We start from the raw sequence: 12,683 nt of genomic DNA, 5'->3' as shown, positions 1-12,683 counted from the left end.
ACATCTCCTAATGAAGAATCAAGACGCTTCTATGATCCATTAGAAGTGTCTAGTTGACCCCTATATGAAGGGAACCCACATTATACCTTGTCGGTTGTAGTTAGATTTATGAATATTCAATCAGGTTGGAATGTTCCTAATGTGGCTATGGACTCAATGGTTGATCTTTTGCGTGAACTAGTTAATATGGTGTTTAACATACCTAAGAACTTCTATCAAGTGAAGCGTTTGTTTTCCAAGTTAGGATTGACGTATGATAGAATTCATTGTTGAATAAATGGTTGCATGTTGTTTTACAAGGCTGATATTGAATTAAAAAAATATAAGTTTTGTGGAAATGCTTGTTCATAAGAGGACTCCGGCTAGAAAAATGGTCCTAGTTAAGGCAATGCATTATATACCTCTTATTTCTAGGTTGAAGAGGTTTTATGCATCAATCAAACTGCGCCATGAATATAGAAGGCCGTCGGGCATCTTGTCTCATCCATCAGATGGTGAAGCATGAAAACCTTTTGATTATATACCAGTTTTGTTAGTGGACCAAAACATGTTAGATTGAGGTTGTGTTCATATGTCTTCACACCATTTTCTAATGCTTCTTTGCCTCATTCATGATGGCCGATATTTCTTACTCCGTATAATCTTTCTCCGAAAATGTACATGACTAGTTCCTACATCTTTTTAAGTTGTGTATTTTAGTTCCTCGTAATCCAAAATGATTAATTGATGTCTATCCAAAATCGTTGATAGAGGAGCTCAAACAATTGTGGTTTGAAGATATTTTGACTTATGATATATCAACTAAGTAGAATTTTGTTATAACGTGCTTCTTTATTATGGACTATTAATGATTTTTGTGCATAAAAGATGTTGTCTAGTTCGATTACAGTTGGAAAACTAGCATGTCCGTATTGCATGGAATATAGTATGGTTTTCACATAAAAGCATGACAACACATATACATGGTTTATTGTCATCGTCATTTCTTGCTAATGGATTATGAGTTTAGAAAGATGAAAAATGCATTTAGGCAAAATAAGGTTGAAAGGGACCCCCACCTCCATTACTCACATGCATCAAATTTAGGAGATGGTTTCTCAATTATCTAAAGTTGCAGAAGATTCACCTTCTAGACTTCATGGATATGATGTTGAACATAGTTGGACCAAACAAAGCATACTTTAAGAGTTGCCGTATTGGAAAACAATGTTCTACGACATAATCTCGATGTGATGCACACTGAAATAAATTATTTTGACATTTTTTTAACACAATGATGGATGTTAAGGATAACACAAAACACAATCCAAAAGCTAGAATGGAAATAAAGGAATATTGTGGGACAAAAAGGTTATGGCTGCAAGAATCACTAAATGGTAAAAAAGTTAATCCCAAAACCAACTTTTCATTCACATTTGATGAGAAATGTGAAATCTATGAGTAGGTTAAAATTTTATGGATGTCATAGGGATATGCTTCGAATTTAGGAAAACGGACATATATGAATGAAGGAAAATCGATGGGTATGAAAAGTCACGATTGTCATGTGTTCATGAAAACTTTTATTCATGTCGCTTTTAGCCATCTACCCGAAAGGATAAGGAAACATATCACAAAGATTTGCTGGAGAGTATTTTAGATGTGATGGAGGAAAATATTCTTGTTATTTACTACTAAGATGGAGAAGATATTTCCATGTGGTTTCTTTGATGTGATGTAGCATCTTCCAATTCACCTTTTACAAGAGGCCTGCATCCTCGGAGGTCCGGTTAAAAGTGCATGTATCCATTTAAAATATTCACTAAGTTATATATATTCACCAAGTATTTTATTAAAATATATATACATATATACATGCAGAAAAATTGGTAGTTCCAAGCAAAAAAAAATTAAGCAAAGGGGAAAGATTGAAGGATCAGCTGTTCAAGGTGATATCGGGAGAGAAATCTGGTGATTTTTATTCTTATTACTTTGGTGATTATGTGTCACTTAGTAGGAATAGGCCCAATTACAAAGATGAAGGCAATATTGATCCTTCATTTCCACCAATATTAGTTTTTAATCAAAATGGCCGAGGATCTAAAAAGAGTGGAAAGCAAGACTTCAATGATATATAAATTCAATCACTTGTACGCATATTTTTGCTTTATTATCTAGATATTAAACCAGATGTAAAGTAATTGTTAAAGATATGCTATCAAATTACATAATAATAATAAGTGATCGTTAACTAATGAAATACTTGAATGTAAAATGATCAACTTGTTCGTAAACACATGGGGTAATAAAGCCAATTGTGAAGAATTTCCAAATGGTTGAGAAATTATGCAAGTGTGAAAATACTAAGTATTAAATAATATATCATGTTATACTATATTGTATTACTTGAAATAACAATAACGCAGGTTTACAATGAATACTCGAGTGTCCAACATTTGCAATTAGTGAAAGAAGTAGCACTTGGACATGAATATCAAGTACTGACAATGAATAAGTATTGTGTCAATGGTATTACGTTTTGAACAGAAGACGTTTCTAGGAACAAGAAAACAAATAATAGTGATGTCTACATAAAAGGTGATGTTGATGGTACTGGCCAAACTATTGAATCTTATGGTGTCATTCTTGAGATTATTGAAGTTAGATATTCAGGTTGGTCTAAGAAGAAAAATGTATTGTTTTGATGTGAGTGGATTGACGCATCACATAGTGGAACAAAGGATGAGTATCAACATAATATAATTAAAGTTAAGCACATCAGGAAATACAAAAGTTATGATCCTTTTAGTATTGCACAAAATGCTAAACAAGTGTATAACGCTCCATATACATTGGGTAGAGAGAAAGTTGATTGCCGGGTTGTTATAAAAAGTAATCTTGAGGAAAGAATTGAAATTGAAAATGACTTATATGTGGCGTATCAAAGTGTTGTTGCAATTATTCATCAACAAGTTGATGTTGAACTGGAAACCACAGTACAACATGCTCAACAAATATTAGAAGAAGTATGTGATGATCATATAATGAATGACGAGGAAGAAATATCCGAGAATAAGAAAAAATAATTATTTTATGATGAAGAATGAGAGGATAATGAAAATGAAACAAGTGAGGAAGAAAAATGGGAGAATGATGTAGTCAAAACATGCGAGGAGGAGGAGTGTAGAATGAGAGCTAGTATATATGTAAGTTGGTGTATTTTGATAATTTTATTTAGTTTATGATTTTTTTCTTGTACATGTAAATTTGCATACAAATGTCATTGTACGGTGATGGTGATAGACATCTCGAGCATCTCGGAGTTAGCCAGACTAAACATGCTAAAATAAAAAGTCAGCTAGGAGACAAATAGAACCTGAAGATATTCTAGTATAAGTCATGGTAGTCATTTTTGTTCCTTTTGGTACGTAGGGTCCTCGGTAATATTATCCTAATTAACATCGACAGGTCGGTGGTTCCTCTACTTCACAAGAATATCCTCCACGGTGCTACGAGGACCTATATTTATAGCTATTCGTTGACCACAACCCTTATTATAAGGTAGGATATTTGATGGTACTCCATCTCCCGTATATACATCTCCCCTGTAACCTACCATGAGGATTGGAGTTTTAAGAAGCGAGCAGTCAGATGCTATGACAGGTTCACCTTTATTGACTTAGGATTTTGTGCATCCTGGTGTATCATCTTCATCTAGAGTTGCAACTAGTGCTAAACCAAATGATGAGATGAATACTCTAGGTCATGACAAGAAGGACAGGTGATTTGATAAGTACATATGAAGAAACTTCTTTAAATTCTAATTGCCAACGATCGCAAGTAGTATTATAACCCAACTAAGGGTTGAGCTCATTCCCTAGGGAGTGGTTTCGAGAATTAAGAGTTAAGTATGAATTAGTTCAAACTCTTCATAGCTAAAAGACATTTACGATTAAAAACATAATAAATCAAAAGGGGTTACACAAGTGACAATTATTCAAGGGATGGTTTTAAGCAATTACAAACAAAAAAACTGAAAATAAACCAAAATACAGTATGACGACGGGATCCTTGGGATCTGATTGGAATGTGGGCTCAAATAAACTACCGGTTAGAAGATAATAATAGTAAATTGCTTTAAATTTGTGACTAATATAGACTTTGGTGGGGTAAATTATCTCTCGAGCAACTTACCTCGATTTAAATTAGTTTCTCCTGTATACTGATTTGCTGCGATTATGTCTAGACTTTGTCTTAGCTCATTCACTCTCTTGCTCTCAAAACATATGAGAGGGTTTAGGATTCACTTTATTGAGCTAAAAACATATCAACCTAATAACCACCAGCTATCAATTCATTAGTCTTGGTCTTAATACCTCTCTCTCTCGCAAGCCAAAGATACAAAACATGAAATCATATTTTCAATGACAATCCCTTTAAATTCGGACACAACTACTAAATGAGATCATATTTAAATAGCAAATAAACCATCAATAAGTATGACCCAGCAATAAATTCAACTCATATTCACATAATCACACCCCAAAAATTAAGGTTTTAGCTAGACATAGTAAAAAGATAGAAATTGGTGTCAACTATTGTTCCCTCAACTAGGTACAATAGAAAATGTCTTTACACAGGTCTACGATGAAGATTCATTAATACCCACTTCCAATTCCTTGGAGTTGGAACCTTCAACGTCTTAAAATATTAAAAACAAAGTCTCACAATAACTCAAAGAACTAAAGCTGAAAAAAGATTAGAATCATGCAATCTCAAGTTTAAAAGTCTAGAAAAATTCAATTCTAAACTAAAATAACAACGAGTACTTATATTTTTCAAAAAGTTATATTGTGAAGGGCCACCCAACGCAATTAGTTGGGATTGCCGACCAAATTAGCGATCCACCCTTTGGTATATATCTCCTCGCCGTCTTGCCTACATTTAACATCTGAACATTCTGTAACTATAGGCGATATAGTATTGCTTCACATAAATGTTCGGTGACTCAACGACTGCTCTTATTTACCACCAACTTAAGTCTTTACTTCATGGTCAGTACACTGGAACATTATGAAAGAATAAGGCCATTCGGAGACTCGCCTAATGGGTTAGACGGTCCTCAGACTGTCTTTTTTTTCTTTTTTTCAACTTTCTTGTTCTTTTTTGCTCAATTGTATTCATGTTTTGCCTCCATGTATAAATACCAGAAACTCAACGTTTTTCATCATTTTTCGGGACAAAATATGCATTAGAGGACACTAAATCTACCAAAAAATAGCCCTAAATGAGTCCAAATCAAGGACTCATCAACACCCCTAACTTAAATTTTTGCTTGTCCACAAGTAAAATTTGAGTTCAACTATTCAAAAGAGACGTCTCAAGCAGTGCTACACAAGAATAAATCATGAATGTACACAAGAATAATCAACTAACTCGTGCAAGGATCAATTGTGTACTCAAAGACTCAAGTTGTAACGCACAATTATCAAAGACTTTCAAGCTCACAATACTTGCTTCAATGCAAGTTGAAGCACAACGAAAGTGATCAAATGTCCTCACACAAAGAATGATTCCATATTCCCAAACAACGGCTCAAACACTTCAAATATCAGAATAAAATGCAATGCTAACACTCACAAAGATGAACACTATGCATGACTTCACCCATAGGTTTGCCCGTATTTTCTAATGAACCTTTGTTTAATATCACTCATGATCATAAAGGTCTTTTCAAGTCTTGTAACGGGGCTGTGTAAAAATATGGTCATTTAGGTTGAGTGGATTTTTATCCTCATGAAATGTGGTGCTCCCAATACTTCCTTCGCTGTTCTTTCATCATTTTATTTTGTTTTCCTAATCATTCCCTTATTCATTTCTCCATGAGTTGTTTGGAGACCCCATTTTATTTTTCACTTTCAAATCTTTAATCAACAATATTTTCATTCTTTTTCTTTTTTTTCTTTTTCGCTCTTCTATTTTTTTATATGGAGGGGTTATGGACTTTTCAACACCATGTGTTCAATGAGACTTTTCTAGAACTTCTTGACTTGCCTTCTATTTTCACCACACCCCAGCTTAGGCTTTTGGCCTTACTTGGCTATTCAATATACGATAAATAAAGAGGATTATAGGTAGTGGATTCAGGTAGGACACAAAATCGGTGTTCCAAGAGAGGAACACAATAAACCGTTTTCTTTTTCATCAAGTTTCTTCCAAAGAAAGGTTCTCAATGGGTGTTCAAAAGAGGTTTAGATACTTACTAGGTAGGACACAAAATAAGTATATGTCCAATTGGTTCACACCCTTTCAAGACTGTCTAAGATCATATCATTAGATCACATCACTTAGTCAACTGGACCAACAGGGAAAATTCTATGTGTCATCATGCATGGTTCATATTATGCTCATCAACAAGGCATCGACACCAAAATCAAACAAGACTGCACAATTTTGATGGTGTGCAATGTTCATTGCAAGACACTCAATTTGATACTTAGATATAATGAGATAGAAAAAGTTCACATATTGTCCATGCAACTTCATTTGGCCCCATTGTAGCTGGCCATTCATGTTCATTCGATTGCGAGCACTATTCAAGACATCGATATTGATCAAAACTGAGACACAAATTTTCCAAAGAACATCCACATTAAAATACATACAAAAAGGTGGCAAAAAAATAATTTTTGGATGGGTCAAAATCATTTGCAATTAAAACAAACGGAGCCACAATCTTAAAAATCCATAAAAGTCAGAATAAAACACAATTTTATTCTTAATAACCCAAATACATCACAAAAATAAAGTCACACGTCAAATAAAAAAGGTGGGTTCACCCTATAACAAAATAACAAACATTTGTTTTCAAATGTAAATAACAATGATCCAAAGGAAAAACTAGAGAAAGAAATAGAAGGACTTCGAGAAAAATCATGTTTAAATAGTCTCTCCTTCTGTTTGGATATCAGTGCCCAATGTGTTATCATGGAGTTGGGTACTGATCCCAGAGTCGCTTTATAAGATTCAGCAGTGACTGACTTGCTAAAATTGTCCAAGTCATGAGCCGCCAAAAAAGCCTATATAGTTGTGAATATTACTCAGGTCCGTAAAAGGAACAATGGAGTCTCATGGATTTAGTCCTCTTGGTGGAATTGGGATTCTTTCCCTCACTATCCCATCTTGGGAGGTTTTGTTTCCCTTGTATTTTTCTTGAAATATTCACCCATATATGTCGGTGTGGCATATTTAATGCAGTTATAGTTGGCCTAGCCATACTTTCAAAGCTTTGAAAAAGAGTTAGAAAGTATTCATATGCAAGCATAGAAGATCATCAACTGATAAATTCGCTGAACCTATCGGCGAACTTCGCAACCACTTAGGCGAATCACCAAGTGTAGTGCACATAGGATACATGGGTAACACAAAGGGTGAACAAGAAGACTATCAGCATGTTTTTGAGTGTTTTCAGTGACCTCAAGCTTCTCGCCAAAAGTTACAGACTCCTAAATCATATATGGCATGAATTTACAGGTGAAATAGACAATTGCGATGAACTGCCGAGTGGTTTGGTGAGCGCAACTCAGTTCATCAAATGATCTGTGGGGATTACCGTCATCCCCCTCTTTTTATTTGATCCCGCAAACCCCTAAAACAAAATCACAGCATGCACAAATCAAATTAAGCATAAACCCAACAACACTTATGCACAACCCCACAAAATTCATCCACTATAAGGCACAAATTACGAAAACCAACCATTTAACACAAAAGGGCAAGATTATCGAATAAAAATAGGCAATTAAAAATTCTAATCGTACCAGAGAGTCTCAACACACATAAATAATGTAATATCATTATAGTTGAGTAAAAAATTAATAAAAGGAAGTTAGGGCTCAGAAACCAACCTTTTGCGCAGACTAAATTTAGATTGATTAGCTACGAAACAATGTAGTCAAAGTTGTGATCATGAATTGTCAACTAAAATACTTTATAAGTGCAGGAATATTGAAAATAGAATTAAGGGTGAGTTTGTAAGTTTTAAAAATGAGGGAAAGTAAAGGAAATTGAAACTTTCAATCCTTTGGATTGAAAAAACCATTTGTTCTCACCCATTCAACGATGTTAGTCGAGGTTACAAAACCATTTGGTGTCACAGTGAGTAATCACCTACCTTGTTGAGTTTTACAGAACCCAGTCAGTTTTGGGAGTCCAAACGACATGAAAGATCGGGATCGCCAATTGGGTCGACGGTTCACCAATAACTTCTTAGACACACTGAGTTTTAAAAAATCCACCTTATTGTTTTATTGAGTCCAATAGTCGCCAATATATTTAGAAATGTGCCTTCTGTACGTTTTTGCTTGCCAATCTCTTTCTTTCAATATACTTTCCACACTTCATCCTGTAGAACCAACACACCATTATTTTTAAAACAAATATAAAGAAATAAAAAGGGTTTTGGGTTGCCTCCCAAACAACGTCTTAGTTAACATCATGGCACAATGCAAGTCCATTTTTAAACCTCAATCTTGGGATTTACCATAGTGTTACTAGGCAACCCCTTGTTTCTGCGGGTTCAAATGCGATGAAATTTGGACTATCTAGGCTATCAAATATTTGATTGAGACAAAATGGGAGGTGAGAGTTTGGCTAAGGTTCGACAAATCTTCTTTATTTTTTTCAAAATATTGTTTGACCCTCAACCTTGTTGAGGATACACGAGAGAATATATTTAGACTTGCCACTGTTTGAATCCTTTGGCTTTTGACGTTTGTGGGGAGGCACATACCTATCCCTATCGCCCTCCTTCCAATTGGGATTTTGATCCCTCTAGCCTGATCTTGATATTTCCACCCTTCATATCTATTCCAACCTTGGTTACCACCCTTCCTATGTTAGTTTGAACGATAACCTCCACCTTGGTTGGCTAAGAAGTTTACCTCTTTATCATACAAGGCATGACATTTGGATTCATTTGAATCGGCACACCCAACACCCACAACATTGACACCTCGAGCACTAGCTCCCATTACATTTTAAGATAAAATTTCGAGTTTTTCTTCATGATTTTTCCATCTCTTGATCTTTCTCCATCTTCTCCTTGGTCAATTTGAATGAGAGGGCAGATACTTGTTATTCAAGGGTATACCAGGCCCTATCGATTTTGGTCATTCAATCCAATAGTTGTGTCATTATCACATAAGGCTGTTGCATTAAACCTCCCGGAGAAAGTTGGGCAGCAACACCATTTTTTACCGAGTCAAGACTCCGATAAAAGTACTGCAACAATATGGTAGCAGTGAAGCCATGGGTTGGGCATTATAGCACCAACTTCTTGAATCGCAACCAGGTTTCATGAATTTGCTTGCCCTCAAAATGCTTAAAGCGTTGGATGTTGTCCTGAAGAGTCATCATCTTCAAAGAATAGAAAAATCACACTCCTCCCATGAAGTGATTGAGTCACATGGTAACTCAGGAAACAACTTGCATGCTTCCCCCATTAGAGAGAATGGGAATAACCTCTCCCAAACGGAATCTCTCAAAGGAGAATGGTCCACATACATCCACAAAGTTTCAAAGATGTTTATGAGGATCCTCATGGCCAATCCACCGAAAAGTTCCTTTAGTTGCAAAATTTGAAACATGGAGTTCGTGATGTGTAACACTTCATTCCTTTCGGCTGGTGGTAAGAGAATCACACCAAGACGTCCTATGAGATGGGGGTCATTAGCATGAGGCTCATTGACATCGTTGAGGTTCCTGATGTAATCTTCCTCGCCTATTTAGTTTCCATTCCTGCCCTTAGCACTCATATTTCTTGTTTTCAATACAAACAAGCAACACAAAAACAGAAAATTAAATTAGTTCAACTTTAACCAACAAGATCAAAATTCAACTTAAACAAAAATTCTCAAATAACACCACTCCTCGGCAACGGTGCCATTTTGACTTGAAATATCAGGAAAGTTGTTCCAATTGTAAGTGCCAATGATCCTAAGTAGTATTGTAACAAACCAAGGATTAGAATCGTTCCCAGAGGGAATGACACAACTATCAATTATCAAGGGGGGGGGGGGGGTTGTAAGCAATTATAAGCTAAAAAATAAAATAAACAAAACTACAAATATGGAGAGGAGATTCTTGGGATTTGATAGGAATATGAGCTCATATAATCTACTGGATACAACCTATTAATAGTAAATTGTTGTGAATTTGTGATTAAGATAGACTTTAGTGGGGTAAATTCTCTCTCGAGCAACTTACCCTGAATTACATTGGTTTCCTTTGAACACCGATTTGCCACGGTTATGCCCAACCTTTACCTTAGCCCATTCTCTCTCTCGAGCTAAAAATATGGAAAAGGGTTTAGGATTCACTCTCTCAAGCTGTACCCACATAAACCCAATAACCACCAGCTATCGATTAAGTAGTCTTGGTCTTAAAACCTCTCTCATTTGAAATCTGAAGACACGAAGATGAAATGATATTTTCTACTACTGAGCGATATCACATTCAAGCAACAAATAAACTATCAATGAGCAAGACCCAGTAGTAAATTCAATATATATTGACATAATCATACCCCAAGAATTGGGGTTTTAACTAGACATAGTAAATAGATAGAAATCGATACCAACTAGTGTTTCCATCAACTAGGTATGATAGAAAATATATTTACACATGTATAAAATAAATATTCTTTATTACCCACTTCTAATTTCTTGGATTTGAAAACCTTTAAGTCCTCAAAGACTAAGAAAAAGTTTCACAAAAACTCTAAGAGCTAAAGTTTAGAAAATATCTGAATAATACAGCCTCAAATGTAAAAGTCTAGTAAAATTCAAAACTAAGCTAAAAATAACAACAAGTATTTATAGTTTTAAAAAAATTGTGTTGCAAATGACCACTCAACGTCATTATTAAGGATCGCCAATCAACTCTGCGATCCCCTTTTTGGTATATCTCCTCGTCGTCTTTCCTTAGACCTAAGACACTTCATGCTCTATAACTTTGGGCGATATAGTAATGCTTTGCACAACTGCTCGGCGACAACCCGGATTAAGTATTTCCTTCAGGGCTAAACACACTAGAACATTAGGCGAGAATAAGGTCATTGGGCGACTGACCTAATTGGTTAGCCAATCCGCAGTCTATCTTTTCTTCATTTTCCCATTGCCTTGTTCTTTTTTTTGTAAATTGTGTCCATGCTTTATGTTATCACCCTTAGTTATCCAATAGTGACAACAATAATTTCTCTTAAGTAGCAGTTATTTTTCTGTAATAAGTTAATTATTTTCCTGTAATAATGCAATCTTGTAATTATAGTTATGTTTGGAAGATGTGCTAGTTTCTAGGGGTAGTTATTTAATAAGTATTGTATTTAAAATATCTGGTGACTGAGACAATATAAGAAGAAAATTATTCAAGTTTTTGAGTACTTCAAACTCAAGATATTTTGCAGGTTCTCTCTTAACAAACCAACAACATAGGCCGTAAGAAGAAAACATCATATTTAATATTATTGTGCCCCATAACCAGATCCATAATTGGGGACCATGATAACTTGTTATTAGAGATGGATGTTATGGCAGATCAAATTCAACATCAACTGGCATAATTGGTGATCTTATTTCAAGAAGAACGTACAACCAATATAGTGAGACAAGAAGTAATAAATGCTCGCTTAGATGCACTCACAAACGATGTACAAAAAGTTAAAGGTTGATTATGTATCAATTGATCGCACCAGTTAGAATCGGGGATGGAAGGGTAAAAGTGGAGTGGCAGAACGGTCAAAATCAGATGCAAGAGGATGTTCTTTCATTCCTAGGTATACACAGTTGGATTTTCCACGGTTTACTGGACAAGGGGACCCTTTGGGATGGCTGAACAAATGTAATCACTTTTTTCGACACCAACAGACTCCAGATGAAGAAAAGTTAGTCTTGCTTCTTTTTATTTTGGAGGGGCATGCACAACTTTGGTTTCTTCAACTAGAGACAGATCTGCATAAACCTTCTTGGGATGAGTTCAAATGTTATTGTAACCTTTGTTTTGGGCCACCAATCAGAGTCAAAAGTTAGGAGAATTGGCTAAGTTGCGCCAGATTGGGTCCGTGGTAGATTGCCAAGAAAATTTTGAGCAATTAATTTCCCGAGCTGGTACACTCACACAATCACAAAAAATTAAACTTTATATCTTCCTGATTATATAGTTATTGAGGTTGAGTTGCATAATCCTCTATATTTTGCTACGACGATGAGTTTATCCGGACTTTATAAATGCAAGGAATAATATGTTATTTCGCAATTGTTAGATGCTTGCAAATCCTAGACAACGAATTTCTCACCTCAACAACATGCCATATTTGTGAATAAACAAACAAGACATGAAATGGAGGAAAGGTGACTTCAAGGAATTTGTTTCAATTGTCATGAACCATTCACCTGAGGTCATCAATGCAATAAATTATTCTAGATTGACTTTATAGAATATGAGGAAGAATTTGCTGGAAAGGAGGGAAACACTAATTTCTGCACTTAACGTTTGAGGACAAGCGTGATTTGAAGGAGGAGAGTAATACTATCACTGCTTAATTATCCAATAGTTATGCACCTTAGTTATCCAACAATTAATGTATTGATTTCTCTCTAGTAGTAGTTATTTTCCACTAATAATGCAATTATTTTCCTGTAATAGTG

This window comes from Solanum lycopersicum, chromosome 10 (genome assembly GCF_036512215.1).
Source record: "Solanum lycopersicum chromosome 10, SLM_r2.1".
NCBI lineage: Eukaryota > Viridiplantae > Streptophyta > Magnoliopsida > Solanales > Solanaceae > Solanum > Solanum lycopersicum.
The sequence above is the reverse complement of the archived record's forward strand: the minus strand, read 5'-3'. Positions refer to the sequence as shown.